The sequence below is a fragment of the Heterodontus francisci genome, chromosome 15, assembly GCF_036365525.1.
Source record: "Heterodontus francisci isolate sHetFra1 chromosome 15, sHetFra1.hap1, whole genome shotgun sequence".
Taxonomy (NCBI): Eukaryota; Metazoa; Chordata; class Chondrichthyes; order Heterodontiformes; family Heterodontidae; genus Heterodontus; species Heterodontus francisci.
This window is the reverse complement of record NC_090385.1, coordinates 54482767-54499561: the sequence shown is the minus strand read 5'-3', so window position 1 is coordinate 54499561 and position 16795 is coordinate 54482767. Positions and strand designations below refer to the sequence as shown.

Sequence of the window (16795 nt, the reverse complement as noted above, 5' to 3'; positions counted from 1 at the left end):
AAATCCCCAGGGCCTGATGGTAAGGGGATCCCAGAGTACTTAAGGAAGTGGCTCTAGAAATAATGGATGCATTGGTGGTCATCTTCCAAGATTCTATAGACTCTGGAACAGTTTCTACAGATTGGAGGGTAGCTAATGTAACCCCAATATTTAAAAAGGAATATTGAGAGAAAGCAGGGAATTATAGATCAGTCACTGACGTTGATAGTGGGGAAAATTCTAGAGTCCATCATCAAAGATTTTATAGCAGAGCCCAGTGGTAGAATTGGGCAGAGTCAGCATGGATTTACAAAAGGGAAATCATCTTGACAAATCTACTAGAATTCGCCGAGGATATAACTCGTAGAGTTGATGAGGGGGAGCCAGTGGACGTGGTTTAATTGGACTTTCAGAAGGCTTTCGACAAAGTCCCACATTAGAGATTAGCATGTAAAATTAAAGCGCATGGGATTGGGGGTAATGTATTGCGATGGATAGAAAATTGGTTGGCAGACAGGAAACAAAGAGTAGGGATAAATGGGTCTTTTTCTGAATGGCAGGCAGTGACTAGTGGGGCATCACAGGGATCGGTGGTAGGACCCCAGCTATTCACATTATAAATAATTTAGATGAGGAAACTCCAAATTTGCAGATGACACAAAACTGGGTGGGAGGGCGAGTTGTGAGGAGGATGCAGAGAGGCTTCAGGGTGATTTGGACAAGTTTAGTGAGTGGGCTAATGCATAGCAGATGCAGTATAATGTGGATAAATGTGAAGTTATCCACTTTGGTAGCAAAAACAGGAAGGCAGATTATCTGAACAGCTATAAACTGAGAGAGGGAATATGCAGTGAGATAAAAGCAAAATACTGCGGATGCTGGAAATCTGAAATAAAAACAACAAATGCTGGAACCACTCAGCAGGTCTGGCAGCATCTGTGGAAAGAGATGCAGAGTTAACGTTTCGGGTCAGTGACCCTTCATCGGAACTCAGTGAGACCTGGGTGTTCCCGTACACCAGTTGCTGAAGGTAAGCATGCAGGTCCAACAGGCAGTAAAAAAGGCAAATGTATGTTGGCCTTCATAGCGAGAGGATTTGAATCCAGGAGCAGGGATGTCTTGCTGCAATTATATAGGGCCTTGGTGAGGCAACACCTGGAATATTGTGTGCAGTTTTGGTTTCTTTATCTGAGGAAGGATGTTCTTGCTATAGAGGGAGTGCAGCGAAGGTTTACCAGACTGATTCCTGGGATGGCGGGACTGACATACGAGGAGAGATTGAGTCGGTTAGGATTATATTTGCTGGAGTTCAGAAGAGTGAGGGGGGATCTCATAGAAACCTACAAAATTCTAACAGGACTTGACAGGGTAGATGCAGGAAGGATGTTCCCGATGGTGGGGGAGTCCAGAACCAGGGGTCATAGTCTAAGGATACGGGGTAAACCTTTCAGGACTGAGATGAGGAGAAATTTCTTCACCCAGAGACTGGTGAGCCTGTGGAATTCTCTATCACAGAAAGCAGTTGAGGCCAAAACATTGTATGTTTTCAAGAAGGAGTTAGATCTAGCTCTTGGGTCTAAAGGGATTAAAGGGTATGGGACGAAGGCGGGAACAGGTTACTGAGTTGGATGATCAGCCATGATCATAATGAATGGCGGAGCAGGCTCAAAGGGCTGAATGGCCTACTCCTGCTCCTATTTTCTATGTTTTTCTATGTTTCTATGATTTGAAGTGGGGGGAGGGTGGGCAGTACCTGAGATGAGAGAACCATTAGCAATATCAGCTAACATTGGGGCCAGAAAGGGAAGTATGATGGTCAGCAGTTTATTGGATCACCTAGTTTGGCCTCTATGTAACTCCAGTCCCACATCAAAGCGATTGACTCTTAACAGCCTTTTAAATTGTATCCAGGGCAATTAGGATGGGTAATAAATGCCAACGATTCCCACATCATAAATTGAATTTTTAAAACTCTACCTGGACTTCATTGGCCTGACAATCTTATAATGAGTAATAGCTCCATGTGTTCGGTGCACTCTCATAGCAGCCGCAAGTAGTCAACTTTTATATGTGGGCCGAGACAGCGAATATGGGCAACTTGGGTAGGAGGGGTCATCGTAGCTAACCCTGTTCTCGTGTACACTTTGCAGGAGGAATCACTGGATACCTGCCTGATTTTGTCCCTTTCCTAGGGTCTTTAAGGCTAATAGCACTTTCCACCACCCACCCCCGCCCCAAACTACCAGCTCGACTGGAATCATCAAAGCAGGGATCTAATCCAACTTTAAAACTTTCTCCAAATTGAATGCAAGATGCTTGCGCAACAAGGCCGCGACACATTAAAACACAAAAATAATTATTTCAAAAGACTTGCTGCCTGGACGGGATTGGATTCGGGGCTGTTAATTTAAAGAAAAAAATCCCGGTGTCGAGTGTTCAGAATTAACAACGTGGCTATCTGCTGAGTTTAAAGGAAGGCCACCCCGAGTACATTTTTTGTTTGTTTCGACTATCCCTTCGAAGCGGAATAACAAGCGTCCAATGGATATTTAAATAGTCCGTCACATCCTTCTTCCACCCAGTGACGGTCGGTCATCGCGGCTGGACCTTGTGCAAACAACAGTCCGGGAACCCGAGACCCACAACTCTCTGCAAAGATTAAGATGTTTTTGGTTCCTTCCAGTATTCATATTTAAAATATAAAAACAAACGTGAATTCCTAGTGGGGGTTGTTCTTTTATGCATTACAAAAATTAGGAATAGGACAAGTGGATATCGTTTTCTGTCTTTCACTCCTTCGCTGGATTCCTGGTAAATATTCTCAAGGACGAGGCAGAGACATGAGTCGCAAAAGAGGTTGTCCCATTTCCCAGCCCCAGTCTGGCCGCAGCCCCTGAACCTGACAATATTTCTATCATTACAGAGTCCGGTGTTGCTGATCACTCAGCCCGGTGGGGCCCGGCTCCTCCACAAGTGCAAACGCCAATTAAACCTAAATAAGATACTTCGGTGGCCTAAACTACAAACTAACTCTACGTGAACCGTTGCACAATAACTCTGTGTGACTGAAAGCTTTGTTGTGTGTAAAATAAATAAAACAACCGCGCAATATGGGAATAAGTTGCTTCCCGGAAGTTGGACATTTACCCTTTTAAATGTCTTGCTCAGAGCCTATAAACTTGTGTTTTAAAATAACCTAGCCCGATCCTTTCTAATTATCAAATCCTTTCCATGATTTTTAACACATGTCTGTAATTTGCAGTTATTCTCTCCGTCCAAGGTTTGCAAAAAATAAAACAAATCAAGCTGCGAGTGAAACTGACACGAAATTGACGAGATCGCCCCCAGAGCAGAAGCAAAGCGAAGCGTCTCCTTTTGTTGATGTTGCGAGGGGTACATGGTGGCACATCGCTTCTCGCCACAGACACAGCTCAGCTCCACCCAGCTCAGCCTCTTTATTTTAAAAACAAATTACCTGGATTTAATTCGGAGCTGCTGCTTTCCCGTTCAAGGAAGGTCCAGATCCAGCTCCGATCCGAAGCGGGGCCCCGGGGGTTGTGAAAGTGCGGGTTCCGACGGTGCACAAGCGCCGAGCTGGAGCTGATATAATCGATGTTTTTCTTTTTAAATGTATACAATAATACGTGAAACCAGGAATGAGTTTACTTTCGCTCCATATCGCTGTCTGCTGCGCACATTTCCACCACTCCTCACTGCAGTCGCGTCCCCAGGGTCCTAGCGCCGCCGCAGCTACCTATTTGCAGGGTCACATCTAGAAAACCCGCCTGCCCTGTGCAAACCACCGTCCTCCTTTCGATGTTCAAGGCTAAATACTCCACGGAGTTTTTTTTTAAAGCAATGTTACATCCGCTGTTGTATTTATGTATAAGGTGCAATCTTTACTTTTTTTTAAGCATTGCACTCTCCACTGACCTATACCTGAGTTTTCTAATGTCACTTAAAACCATCAGATTAAAAACAAAGCTTGGGCAGTCAGCCAGTCACTGTGTGTTCGACGCTCCAAGAAAGTCACACTTTCACTATCGTGTCGGCAGAGGAAAAGGACACAGCAGCTGATAATCAGAGCACACAAACACATTTCCACCGTCTTTCTCTGGTTAGTACTAACCGAACCCATCTTGTCTACCCTCTCATGCAAATACAATTCATATCTAGCTCAATATGAAGACTTGTAAAATTAGCAAATAGGGGACATAGATCTGCTTCAGCTAAAGATAACTGCCGAGCAATTGTGTTAGGATCTAATGCTACCAGTTAAGTAGCTGAGATTTTTTTTTTAGATTCACCCTCTCGATGCCAAGATGTCACTTTAAGTTACTATCCTACCTTTACAACCAGAAAATGTTGTCAGGAAGAAGAACTCAACTCTTAATATTCCTCACTTGTATGCAGCCATGTGCTCTTAGAGGTCAGGAGTCTGTGGATCCTCCTCTGGATCCCTATTCCAATCTTCACCTCTATTTCCCTTCCCCCTTCATCTTCCTCTTCCCTTTAGATGTCATTGCCTTTTACTGAGTCCAAAGCTATACAAAATGGACACGGTGGGATCATGATTTGAGGTATGACATTTGGATTGTTGATAAAAGTTTATTGTAAATTTGAATGTGTCTGTGTCATTAGAACTAACTTTTAAAAATGCATTTGTTCCTGGTGTATAATCATAGATATTTACAGAGGAATCAATCAAAAGCTAGACTGTCAAATCCACCTCCCCTAGCATTTATTACTAATATAATAGTGGCTGTAACCCATTTTCAAGTTTAGGAATGTTCTGCTTAATGATATATTTCTTAACTGTAACCCCCTCCCCCACAGTCTTGGGTCTCTCCTGTGCTTTGGAATATGGAAAAGATATCTTACAGCAGATGTATCAAAAGATTCTCCCTTTTTAGTTTTGTCTTCATCTATTACAATTATATTTCTTAAGTTTCTAAAATCTGGTGACCGAACATTGAAATTTACAAACATACTATGAAGAAAGAAAATATACAATTAACTGAGTAGCAACTAGACACAAATCCTTGTGTTTATACATGGATGGTGGCCATTGCAAGTCTGCTACTGACTTCTCAATAACCATGTTTTTGAACAGTTCATCGGTGTGGGAGATGATTTCTTTGCTTTCTTGTCCCTGAAATCATAGCTTCTGTCTAAAATATAGTTCCAACGGCACCAGTCACCTTACAGTATCTCTTCCAAATCAATATTCTTTTTGTGTGAGCTTAATAGTGAGTGTTGACAGTCTCTTTGACCAGACGACAATCAAGTTTGATCCTATCCTCACTTGATGCACTTTTCTGGTGGAGGCTGATGAATAGGGTGCTGAAGCCAAATGTAGATCACAACAAACATAGTGACTGACATCAGCCAACTTACTGGGCAGAAATCGGATCTCAGATCTTCTGATTTGGGTGGCTCAAGTATATTCTGTTTTTACTAAATGAGCCATCAAAGGAGCCCTTTAAACACATGATCACAGTTAAAATTGCAGCTAACTCTCATGATCTCCAAAAGTTCTGTTACCCCTTAATTTGTCGCTTTGTATATTTAGACTTTTCTGTTGACAATCCCCTTTTAAATGTTAATGTTGATCTGCTGATATAACCAATGCCACTGCACGATTTGAGAAATGTTCAGAATAACTTTAAAACTATTGTTATATCAATTTTCTGCAATACTTTCTATAATACCAGAAGGCCTTCAGTTCCTGTGTCAAGTGCCTTTGAGAGTCAAGAGCTCACTTCATTATCATATTTAAACTCCATGGGTTAATTTCTATAATTTTGGATCTTACGCATCAGATCTGCAGCCTAGCATTGTCTCTCTGGCTTTACACATTGCTATCTTCTACAAATGGTTTAAATAGGAAGTACCTTTTTGCCTTATGCAGTCAACATAATTGGTATTTTTTATGAATTGAGATAACTTAAAAGCATCTTGTGGGATCCCCTGAGAATGCAATTAGTAAAAGCACTGCCCAATGTGAAACTGAACCAGGAAGATCCCAAATTTGGACCAGGATTTTTCAGAGACGGCGGGGTCCCGCTGCCGGAGCCGAAAGCAGGGTGTGGCGACCCTGCTTCAGCAGGCAGTGGGACATGGAGCTGTAGTTTACAGACAGCAGCCAAGTAAGTTGCTGCTGCTGGGGCTGCTGTCCAATTAAGGGCGGCGGCCTGCCCGAAGGGTTGCTGGCCCAATCAGAGGGTCAGCAGCCTCGGCAATGTCACTGGGAGCGGTGGCCGCTGATGGGGCTGCACCTAGAGGATGAAAGCGCTTCATGGGCATGCACCTTCAAAGTAAGGTATGTGGGGTCTGGGGGGCACCGGGGCCAGCCAGGCAGGCTCTGGTGAGGGGTGTGGGGGTGTTTCCTGAGGGCAGGTGGCACCATTTTTGCAGGGGATGCCAAAAAGGAGCCCCCTCCCCACCCCCAGCCTGGAGCCTGCTGAGAGGGCGCCTGGGTTTATCTGGTGGTTTCCCTATGCAGCAGCACCACCCACCGTCATCCCCCACCCCTGCCCTGTCAGTGGTAAAATGGCAGAGGAGGCAGAGATGGAAGAGAAGGACACCTAAGTTGCTCAATTGGACTCTAGGTGGACCATCTGCCACCTTTCATGCCACTGGCAAAATGGCATGGTGGCAGGAAGACATTGGGCATACCACCCAAAACATTCCCATGCTATTTTGCCAACCTTCATGCCTCCGAGCCCATCCCCAAAGGCCCTATAAAATTCTGGCCTTGATTCCTAATTTGAGCTGAGGTAACCGATTGTAGTGTAGATTTCAGTACAAATAAATAACAAAATAGGAGCCTGAATATATTATATCTACACCTGTAATTCACTGATGATTGTTTATTACATATGAGAGATGTATAAAAAGATGGGACATATGTTTTATATTACATAAGTGATGTTGATCTGGTAACTCATAAGTGACTTAATTCATTGTATTAAATCATATTATTCATCTGCCTTGATATTTTTGTTATTTATTCTGGGCATGTGAGAAATGCTGTCAAGGAAAAATGTATTGCCCATTTCTAGTTGCCCGGAGCGCATTAGTTGGGCTTAGAATCATGTATAGGCCAGACTGGGTAGGGGTGGCAGGTTCCTTTTCCTGAAGGTTATTAGTGAACCAATCAGGATTATAAGACAATCCAGCAGCTTTCATTCATATTTTTTTCAATATGACAAAAATGACTAAAGAATGGAGCATTTCCTACTCAGGGATCAAGCACTTCCGGGTGGGGTATCACATAGTCAAATTTAGAGTAAAACTTCATCAAATCTGCTCTAAAAGTTACAACATGCAAATACCATAATTGCATATGGTGTTGTATGTAATAAATCCAGATGCTTGACAATCTTTTATAAAAAAGCTGACCATATCAAGTAAGATTACTTAATACTCAACTGTGGAATAGCAAAATTACATTCTACAGGACAGATGGGGTTAACATAGCACAGCTAAAGTGACTTATAGAAGCAGGATGGAAATGTATAGAGGTCAAGTCAGTCTCTGAAAGGGAAAAGATAAGTTGATGTTTTGGGTGGAACTTTGTATGAAAATCTCTAGAATGACAATTAAACCTAATATCTTCCAGGGACTTGAGCAATAAAATGCCAAACTTGGTCTTTACTAATGAATGATTTTGATTAGTTTCCTCCTCAATTTTCTCCCCTCCTCTCAACTCATGGACTTTTGCTGCAGTACAGTTCAGCAGGCATAGTTCTAGTACTTCATCCAAGTGACCGTGGTCCATGTTAAGCCTAGAGAATTGGCAGGACATCCCAGCTAAGCCTATTCCTGTCTTCAGAATTTCAATTCAATCCCTTTCCAGCTGTCAAAAGTAGGAAACCTGTCTGTTTTTCACCCCTCTCTAGCCCACGAGTACTGAAGTCAATTGTGGCTGGATTTAGAGTTTGCGTCGCGGCTTCTGGCAGTGGACCCAGAAGTGAGCGCCATCGCCACTTGTCACGTGTGCGGCAGGCCCATCACAATCGTGTGACGGCCAACCAATTATAATAATGGAGGCAAAGGGCCTGGCCAATTACGCGATGGGGGTGGGATTTGAAGCGCCGCATGTGGCATTGGATGACTCTGGAGCAGGTGCTGGTGCCATATTTAAAGCCCTGCCAGCCCTGCTTTCACTGCTGCCTTTGAGTCATTTTCTGTTTACTGCTGAAACTGGTGTTGGAGTGATTCCTGGACCCCCCACCCCACCGACAAGGAAACCGTAGTATGGCAGAGGCAAGACAGTGGGTAGTTCAGAGATGCATACCTTGAGATTCTCCTCCAGGCTGCAAGGGAAAGATGGGAGGTCCTTTTCCCCAGGGATGGCAACAAGTGGCCCCATAACAACAGGAAGACCTCGTGGACTGGTGGAGGAATTGCGGACGTATGGCCTCTCAGCAGCTGAGAATGAAGCACTGGAGTTAGCGGGGACCCAGGGCAGCTGCTCAGTAGTCAATGGTGAGACTGGAGTGTCTGCGCAAGAGAGTGAGGATTGTCTTCAATCGACATCCAACACATTTCTGGCGATCCACATAACGGATGGATATCATGACAAAATCTGCAATGCCTAATCCACACATGTTTGTGTTCTCTCATGCAGGTCAGTGTCCACAGGAAACTTCATCAGAAGGAGGACAGCCGCCACCTCTGAGGAGAAGCAGTCACAGGATGCACCATCACATGACTCTCCAGCAACTTCCACCAGCATAGATACGTTCAGCTTGGTGGGTTTACACTCGGCTTTAAAATCAGGGGCACAAGCTGGTCAAAGCCCCACACACACGCCCAAGCAGCTGGCTAAGGCCTCTGACAGTTGGAGGACTGTGGGTGACCAGGCCCAAACTGAGCCCCAGACTCATGATGAGCCTCTGGTGTCAACAGCACAGGGCATGCTGGAGTTGCAGAGAGAGGTAAGACAACATCTGGCAGAGATGCCAGAGGCCATGCGCAGATGATGGAAGAGTGCATCCATGCCATGACAGCTGCCATGTCTCAGGCCTGTGAGTGCATGGCTTCCTCCATCGAGAGGTTGTCGACCCTCATGGAGAGCCAGATCCCACAGATGCGTGCCGACTTGCACACCATCACCTTGGCCATGAGCTCAAAGCAGCAGTGGCAAAGCGAGAGAAGGACGAGGCACCTGGAATCTTCTCCAGCTTCTTGCCCTTCTCTGGTCAGCAGGGAGGATCAATTGACCCTTGAAAGAGAGGAGGAGAGGCTGACCTCACAGGGGTCTTGCGTCAGGGTGCTCTGAGTGTGGGAAGTGGCTCCTCAGCCAGTGAGCCCAGCTCCAGCAGCCGCAATGCCTGAGGAGAATTCTGCACCTGTGCAGGAAACCTTCAGGCAGCCAGAAACCTCCAGCCCTCAGGCAGCCAGAGGACGTCCGCTGAGGTCATCACAGACCAAGAGGTAGCCTGATCAACAGTCTCCCTCCAGTCCAGCTACTGTTGCAGGGGTTACACCTCGTAGAAGCAGTCGAAATGTATAAACCCACTTGGGGTTTCAGTGGTGTTTGAAATTTGCCACTTGCTTTCTGTTATAAAGTTATGTCATTATTGAATTTAACATTCATTGTAGAAATGCTTATTCCTTCATGCCTTAATTATGAGATGCTGACTTCACCCTTTTCCCTTAATGGGCTGTCAGTGTAGGCACAGCCCTCCTTTGGTAAGCGTCTCTCCTGGGCCAGAGCGCGTGTTAAGCTGGCCGTTAGGAACGGAACCCAAATAGAAATGAGGCAACAAACTGAATGCATGGAGGTGAGTCTTTATTGATTTCACTTTGAGAGGCCATCATGGTGGCTGGAAGCGGGTAAGTATGAGACCTTCTCTTGCCTCCTTGACCCTTTGCTCAATGTACCTGGCGTCCGGTGCAAGGGGTTCAACATCTAGTGCTGCCTGCTCATTAGCCTCCTCCGTGTCCTCATTGGTTGAGGAGTAGCAATGAAACATGTCCTCTTCAGGCAAGGCCTCCCCCCACCCCAACCCCACGACAATCTGCAGGGCTATATTGTGCAGAGCACAGCAGACCAGCACAATAAGCAAGACCCTCACTGGGGTATACTACAGGGCTCCACCGGATCGATCCAGGCACCAGAATCTCATCTTTAGCAGCCAAATGGCATGTTTGATGGTCGCTTGGTGGAGCCGTAGCAAGTGTTGTACCTCTCCTCTGCTGCAGTGCGAGGGTTCCTCACATGCACTAGTAGCCATGTCTTCAATGGGTAGCCCTTGTCCCCAAAAATCCACCCCTGAAGGCGACCAGGGGGACTGAAAAGCTGTGGAACCTGGAACTATCAATGTATGCAGACGTCGTGGCTGTTTCCAAGGAAGCGGGCACACACCTGCAGGAAACGTTTTTAGTGGTCACAGACCAGATGAACGTTGATGGAATGGAAGACGTTCCTGTTGATGAAGGTGACTGGCTGGTCTGTTGGAGCCTTGATGGCCACATGTGTGCAATCTATCACACCTTTTACCTGGCGAAATCTGGCGATGACTCCGAATTCGATAGCCCTCTCAGCCTGACTGCCAGGGTCTGTCCAGTAGCGCACATAGTCTCCAGCCCTCTTGAACTGGGCATTGGTCACCTCCTGGATGCAGCGGTGGGTTGCTGCCTGGAAAGCGCCATGCATGTCCCCACTGGATCCCTGGAATGATCCAGAGCGTAAAAGTTAAATGCCACGGTGATCTTCAAGGCCGCTGGTATAGGGTGACCGCCAAGTCCCATAGGTCACAACTCGTCCTGCAGCAGGTCACACAAGTCAGTGACGGCCTCCCTGGAGAGCTGCAGTCTTCACTGAAAATGCCACACGGTCATTTGGAGGTAGCTGAGGCGAGTCCGGTGCACTCTCTGGCGGAGATAGGCCCTCCTTGGCATGGCCGGCTGCTGTTGCTCTCATCGTTGAGCTTGATGGGCAGCTGCCTCCTGGCCCTCCCTCCATCACAGGCACTGCATTACGCCATGGGGGTCCACAAAGACAGGGTGTATGAGACCCATGCTAGGTGATTAGTAGGCCTAAAGAGCACTGTCCTTGCGGTGATGAAGTTGCCTTGGCATCTTTGCCTTTGCTAGGCTTCTCGGCTTATGCCCTGTTGGCCCTCAGTGCACATCCTTGCTGATGGCCAACCCTCTTACCCACCAGCATGGCCACCCGACTCACCCGATAGTACGGACACCTGACCCTCTCACTTGATAGTATAGCCACCCGACTCTCTCACCCGATGGTATGGCCACCCGACTCTCCTGACCCTCACCCATTAGTATGGCCACCCGACTCTCTCACCCAGCAGTATGACCACCTGACCCTCGCACCCGATAGTAAGGCAACCCGACCCTCTCATCCAGCATTATGGTCTCCAGTGCTGACCACCTAAGACCAAGCCCACCCATACAGAGTTCACAGCACTGCAGTCCGACAATGTCCTCCGTTCCCCCTATCCAGTGCTGGTCATAGCTGCCTTCTTGTCGTGGCACTGAGGCTTCGCCTCATTGCCCTCTCCTTGCAATGGCCGGGACTCCAAAGGCACGTGAGGGCCTCCTGCCATCTACTTAATTCCAAACCCCCACCCCCCATTCAATTGCTATCAATTGCATGCAAATGTATTATACCTAACTGTTCTACAATTTAAATAGCAGTACCATCAGATCGGGTTGGCAACGCTAGCTTGGTGCTTTCCCACTGCTGACTAAATGGAACTGATTTCCGGGTGGACGCATGCGGCACTATTCTCCGCCCCACCCCCCACCCCCAACGCCTCCAATCCCGCTCCAAATGGGCTCACTAAATTCAGCCCAACTGTGCTCAGCTAACTCAGCACATGCTACGGGTCAAACCTCAGATTCAGTGGTTCCTAGGCCCTTTTAAATGAGGCTACTGCCTCTTCTTCTCATACCACAGATAAAGGCTCTGCCACAAATTTGATTCTAATTCTTCATCCACTCAAATGTCCGAGACAAAAAATCTGAACAGATCAATGTCAGGATTATAGGAATTCCAGGTGCTGGTTTCAGCACAGATTCCTGCATTTTAACCAATTTTGTTACAAACTCAATAAGAAAAAAGAAAACACTTTAGTTGGGCCTGAGCTCTCTTTCATCTCATGAAAAGTGTAAATGTACAAAATGAGTCAGTGAGGGTAGTAAACTGTTAAAATAACATTTTATTTTTATGCAAGGCTGTGGTCAGGGGAGTGCAGAATTCGGTTTCCAATGCTTACATGTCATTACACATCATTCTCAGGTAAATCAGCCTGTGGAAAGGATCATGGGTATGAGACAATTCCCATGATCATTTTAATGCATGGAATGGCATTAAGGAAGAATATTCAGTAGTGTTTTGTCAAGGCTCACAATCTTGACTTACTTGAGCGCCACTTTTAAAATTGTTTTTCCTGTTTTTGTTAAATATTCTTTCTCTCTTCCCTGATTGCCAGGCCCAACAACACCCCTTGAGCAGGTGGGCAGTGTTACAAAAGTGCCTCAGTGTTTTGTTAAATATACTTTTTGAGGATTCATTTTTGAAAGGTCGAAGAAATGTTAAACTTTGGGGTTTTCAAAAGGGGTCATGTCAAGGTCACGGCTTTCAAAAAACAGTCCTGGAAATGTTTTTTAAAAGGGGCACTGAGAGGTCTTGTGAGGAAAACAAACATTTCCGGGAAACCACCTGACTTCCAGCAACAACAACAAGCCTTTCCAGGAAACCACCTGACTTCCAGCTCAATCAACAACAAACAACTTTGGACACCTGGAGAAGTTGTTTACAAAGAAGTGACAGGTCAAGATTGATGGAGGTCAAAAGGTTGACCTTCTGTTGCCGGTTTTGCTTTTGAATTGTTCTGAGTTGGGGTTAAACTATATAAAAAGGGAAAGAACTTCCAAGGAGAGAAGAGAGTTCCCAAGGAAGGAGAGACCACAACCCAGCTCAGCTTTCCAGCACCTCTCTAAAAGACTCTGAGAAGTCCACTGTGTCAACTCATCTCATTTCCTGTCTTTGAAGAAAAGCCTGCTAAATTAATTCTCAATGCCGCTTGAAAAGAATTGTTCTAAAAAGATCCTAGTGACCTGTCTACGCGTACTCAGAGGCCAGACTGTATGCCAGTTTTGGATATATCTCAGCTGCTGTTTCTTCAAGAATGAGCAAGTATTCAGCCCAAGTGTTTTTTTTTTCTGTCTGTAATAGAGCTCTAAAAACAAAAAATTCCTTTATTTTTCCAGTTAACTGGTGTATGTGTGTGAGTGTGAGGAGCTAAGGTAAAAAGGGAACTTTAATATTTCAATATGTGTGTTTAAGCTTTACTTCATTACTGGTTAAGACTTGTTTGATAATAAAATGATAAATTTGTTGTTTATTAAAGAAACCTGGTTAGTGTGTTATATTCTGGGAAAAATAGAGTATATGATTGACTGTATTGGTAAGTGGGAAAATTTAAATATATGTTGTGAGAAGTGGGACTAGAATGAATAGTGCACTCCTCCAGTCTCGGTCATAACAGCAGAAAATTAAAACCTACAGATACAGTTAGATCAGCAGGTCTACCAAAGATTTCAGCTGAGCAGAACTGGATCATAAGTGACCTCAGGGTCACATTTTGACCACAGCTGCTGGAAGCGGATTTAAGAGTAAAATTGAGATCACAATATACAATTATTATGACAAATTATTGGTGTATTTCTTTAATAAGAAGCATTATCAATATGTGGCTTTACAATTAAACCTATTGGACAGAAAGAATAAAGTTTTATCCTAAATATTTCGCAAAATTCATGAGAAAATTACAAAAATAAAGCTAATATGAAACAAGTCCAAAACATTACACTTGATCTTAATAATGGCAATGAAAAAGATTGTAAATTTAGAACAGTTATTGGGAAACCCTCTTTCCTCTGGGGCAAAAGTGGAGATGCTACAATTGGCCTTGCTGTTCCTGGCCTGGGAAGAGAAAAGTCATTCTGGATTAATATTCCTGATTTCTCTCCCGTGAACCCTGATTTAAAAAAAGTTTGTGTGGACCGTGGATGAAGACATGACGAGGTTCAGTTGTGATGCCTCCAGAATTAAATATTCTGTCAATAATCGCATGTGAAGACTGACAACTTGGGCATGATACCAAAGGGCAGCCAGTGCACATGGGACTGCATCTAAACATGTCAGGAATGTGGAGAAGAAAATTATCCACCTCACACCAAAAAAATTTTTTTTCTTAGAATGTTTACAGTTAATTCTTTAGAAATCAGTAATAACAGTGGGCCTGATTTTTAACTCTGTGCAAGTAGGTGGGCTTTGAATGGGTTAATGTCGGGCCCAATAGATTTTCTTCCAGTGCAATAGTCATGTTATGAATAATTCATTTTTTAAGAGTTGGCATTTTCCTACATTTTATCATTATGGCCAAGAAATTGAATGGCGCCATGCCCGTTTTTTTGGCACAAAACATCACCAAAGCCTCCAATATGGCAGGAAGTTAGCGCATGCTTATTTTGAGGCGGCAATGCACCGCCCGCCATATTGGTGCAGGCAAAAATTGGTCCCGGGCCCACAACTGTCTTTGCTTATTCAAAGAAGGGGCCTAATGCCTGTTTGAGGAGCTTTTTGCAATAATGGAACTACATGTGACCTATCAGTCAGTCTTTAAAGAAACCACTGCAGGCCACAACCAACAAGATAAGTGTTTAAAATATACTTACCTGAACTGGATCCAGAAGGAGCAGGTGTGTTTATCCCAACTCCATATTCAAACAACAGACTACTGTTGGCCACCACTTCCCCTACTCTTGATCACTGGCACCAGCACATCCCCTACACGAAGGTCGGTGGAGTTGTGGATAGTGTCGAAGGGTGTTGTAGGGTACAGAGGGACATAGATAGGCTGCAGAGCTGGGCTGAGAGATGGCAAATGGAGTTTAATGCGGAGAAGTGTGAGGTGATTCACTTTGGAAGGAGTAACAGCAATGCAGAGTACTGGGCTAATGGGAGGATTCTTGGTAGTGTAGATGAGCAGAGAGATCTTGGTGTCCAGGTACATAAATCCCTGAAAGTTGCTACCCAGGTTAATAGGGCTGTTAAGAAGGCATATGGTGTGTTAGCTTTTATTAGTAGGGGGATCGAGTTTCGGAGCCACGAGGTCATGATGCAGCTGTACAAAACTCTGGTGAGGCCGCACCTTGAGTATTGCGTGCAGTTCTGGTCACCGCATTATAGGAAGGATGTGGAAGCTTTGGAAAGGGTGCAGAGGAGATTTACTAGGATGTTGCCTGGTATGGAGGGAAGGTCTTACGAGGAAAGGCTGAGGGACTTGGGGTTGTTTTCGTTAGAGAGAAGGAGGAGGAGAGGTGACTTAATAGAGACATATAAGATAATCAGAGGGTTAGATAGGGTGGATAGTGAGAGTCTTTTTCCTCGGATGATGATGGCAAACACGAGGGGACATAGCTTTAAGTTGAGGGGTGAAAGATATAGGACAGATGTCAGAGGTAGTTTCTTTACGCAGAGAGTAGTAGGGGCGTGGAACGCCCTGCCTGCAACAGTAGTAGACTCGCCAACTTTAAGGGCATTTAAGTGGTCATTGGATAGACATATGGATGAAAATGGAATAGTGTAGGTCAGATGGTTTCACAGGTCGGCGCAACATCGAGGGCCGAAGGGCCTGTACTGCGCTGTAATGTTCTAATTCTAATTCTACTATTCACCACTGCTACCCTCCCCATTCGAGGCTTCTAACCTCCATGATTACTGCTGACCATTACCCATCCTTCCCGATCCCAGCCACTACTACCAACCCTTCCTGTCACTTCTACCCTCCAATCCAGCTACCGCTACGCACTCTGCGTTGGTTGGCTGTCCTGGTGCAGCATGTTAGATTAAGGCTTCAAGATCAGGCCATTGTGGCTACCAACACGTTAAGTTGTGGGGAGCGGGGTGATGGAGGAGTTGCAATGGTGGAGGGAGGATCCATGGAGCAGTGGTCCAGATTATTTTTGTAGGCCCCAGAACAGCACTTCTGCCCTGCTCACCTCTAGCAGGTTTCTTTGGTTCTAACATCTGTGGAACTGGTTGGAGCCTGTCCCGTGCAAACTCTGACTAGTTCGAGCCTAAAATAGCAATCGTGTCCCTATTTATGTCTGATTTCCATATTGAGGGTCGGCCCCTTCCAAAATTGAGCTCGCCATATTGCTGGTGTTAACAGAATGGTAATGCTACTGACCCCATTTTTAGGCTGTAGCCACCCTGGTAGCACCAGGCAAAGGGAGTGAAAATTGACTCCAAAAAATTCCTCATAATAGCTATGTCAGAATTGAGTTTCTAGAGAACTGCTACTGAACCGAGGCCCCACTCCCTCTTCAAAGTGACCAGTGACTTCTCTGACCGGCCTAAGTATTCAAAAATCTATTTTACTGTTTTATTTTTTTTTATTTAGAGATATAGCACTGAAACAGGCCCTTCGGCCCACCAAGTCTGTGCCGACCATCAACCACCCATTTATACTAATCCAACATTAATCCCATATTTCTATCACATCCCCATCTTCCCTCAATTCCCCTACCACCTACCTATATTAGGGGCAATTTATAATGGCCAATTTACCTATCAACCTGCAAGTCTTTGGCTGTGGGAGGAAACCGGAGCACCCGGCGACATCCCACGCGGTCACAGTAAGAACTTGCTAACTCCGCACAGGCAGTACCCAGAATTGAACTCGGGTCGCTGGAGCAGTGAGGCTGCGGTGCTAACCACTCTGCCACTGTGCCGCCCTGTTGTCTCAGCAGCACTGGAGAAAACAAT

At 45.3% G+C, this 16795-nt stretch overlaps 1 protein-coding gene across 2 annotated transcripts in view; it reads right to left on the bottom strand.

Annotated features, from left to right (window-relative positions):
- LOC137377667 (BCL-6 corepressor-like protein 1) overlaps positions 1-3720 on the bottom strand; it is a 355666-nt gene extending 351946 nt beyond the window's left edge. For both annotated transcript variants that reach the window (XM_068047573.1, XM_068047570.1), the window contains exon 1: positions 3455-3720. The gene's annotated coding sequence lies outside the window, so the exon portion shown is untranslated. The remainder of the gene's footprint in view (positions 1-3454) is intronic.
- Positions 3721-16795: the final 13075 nt, after the last annotated feature.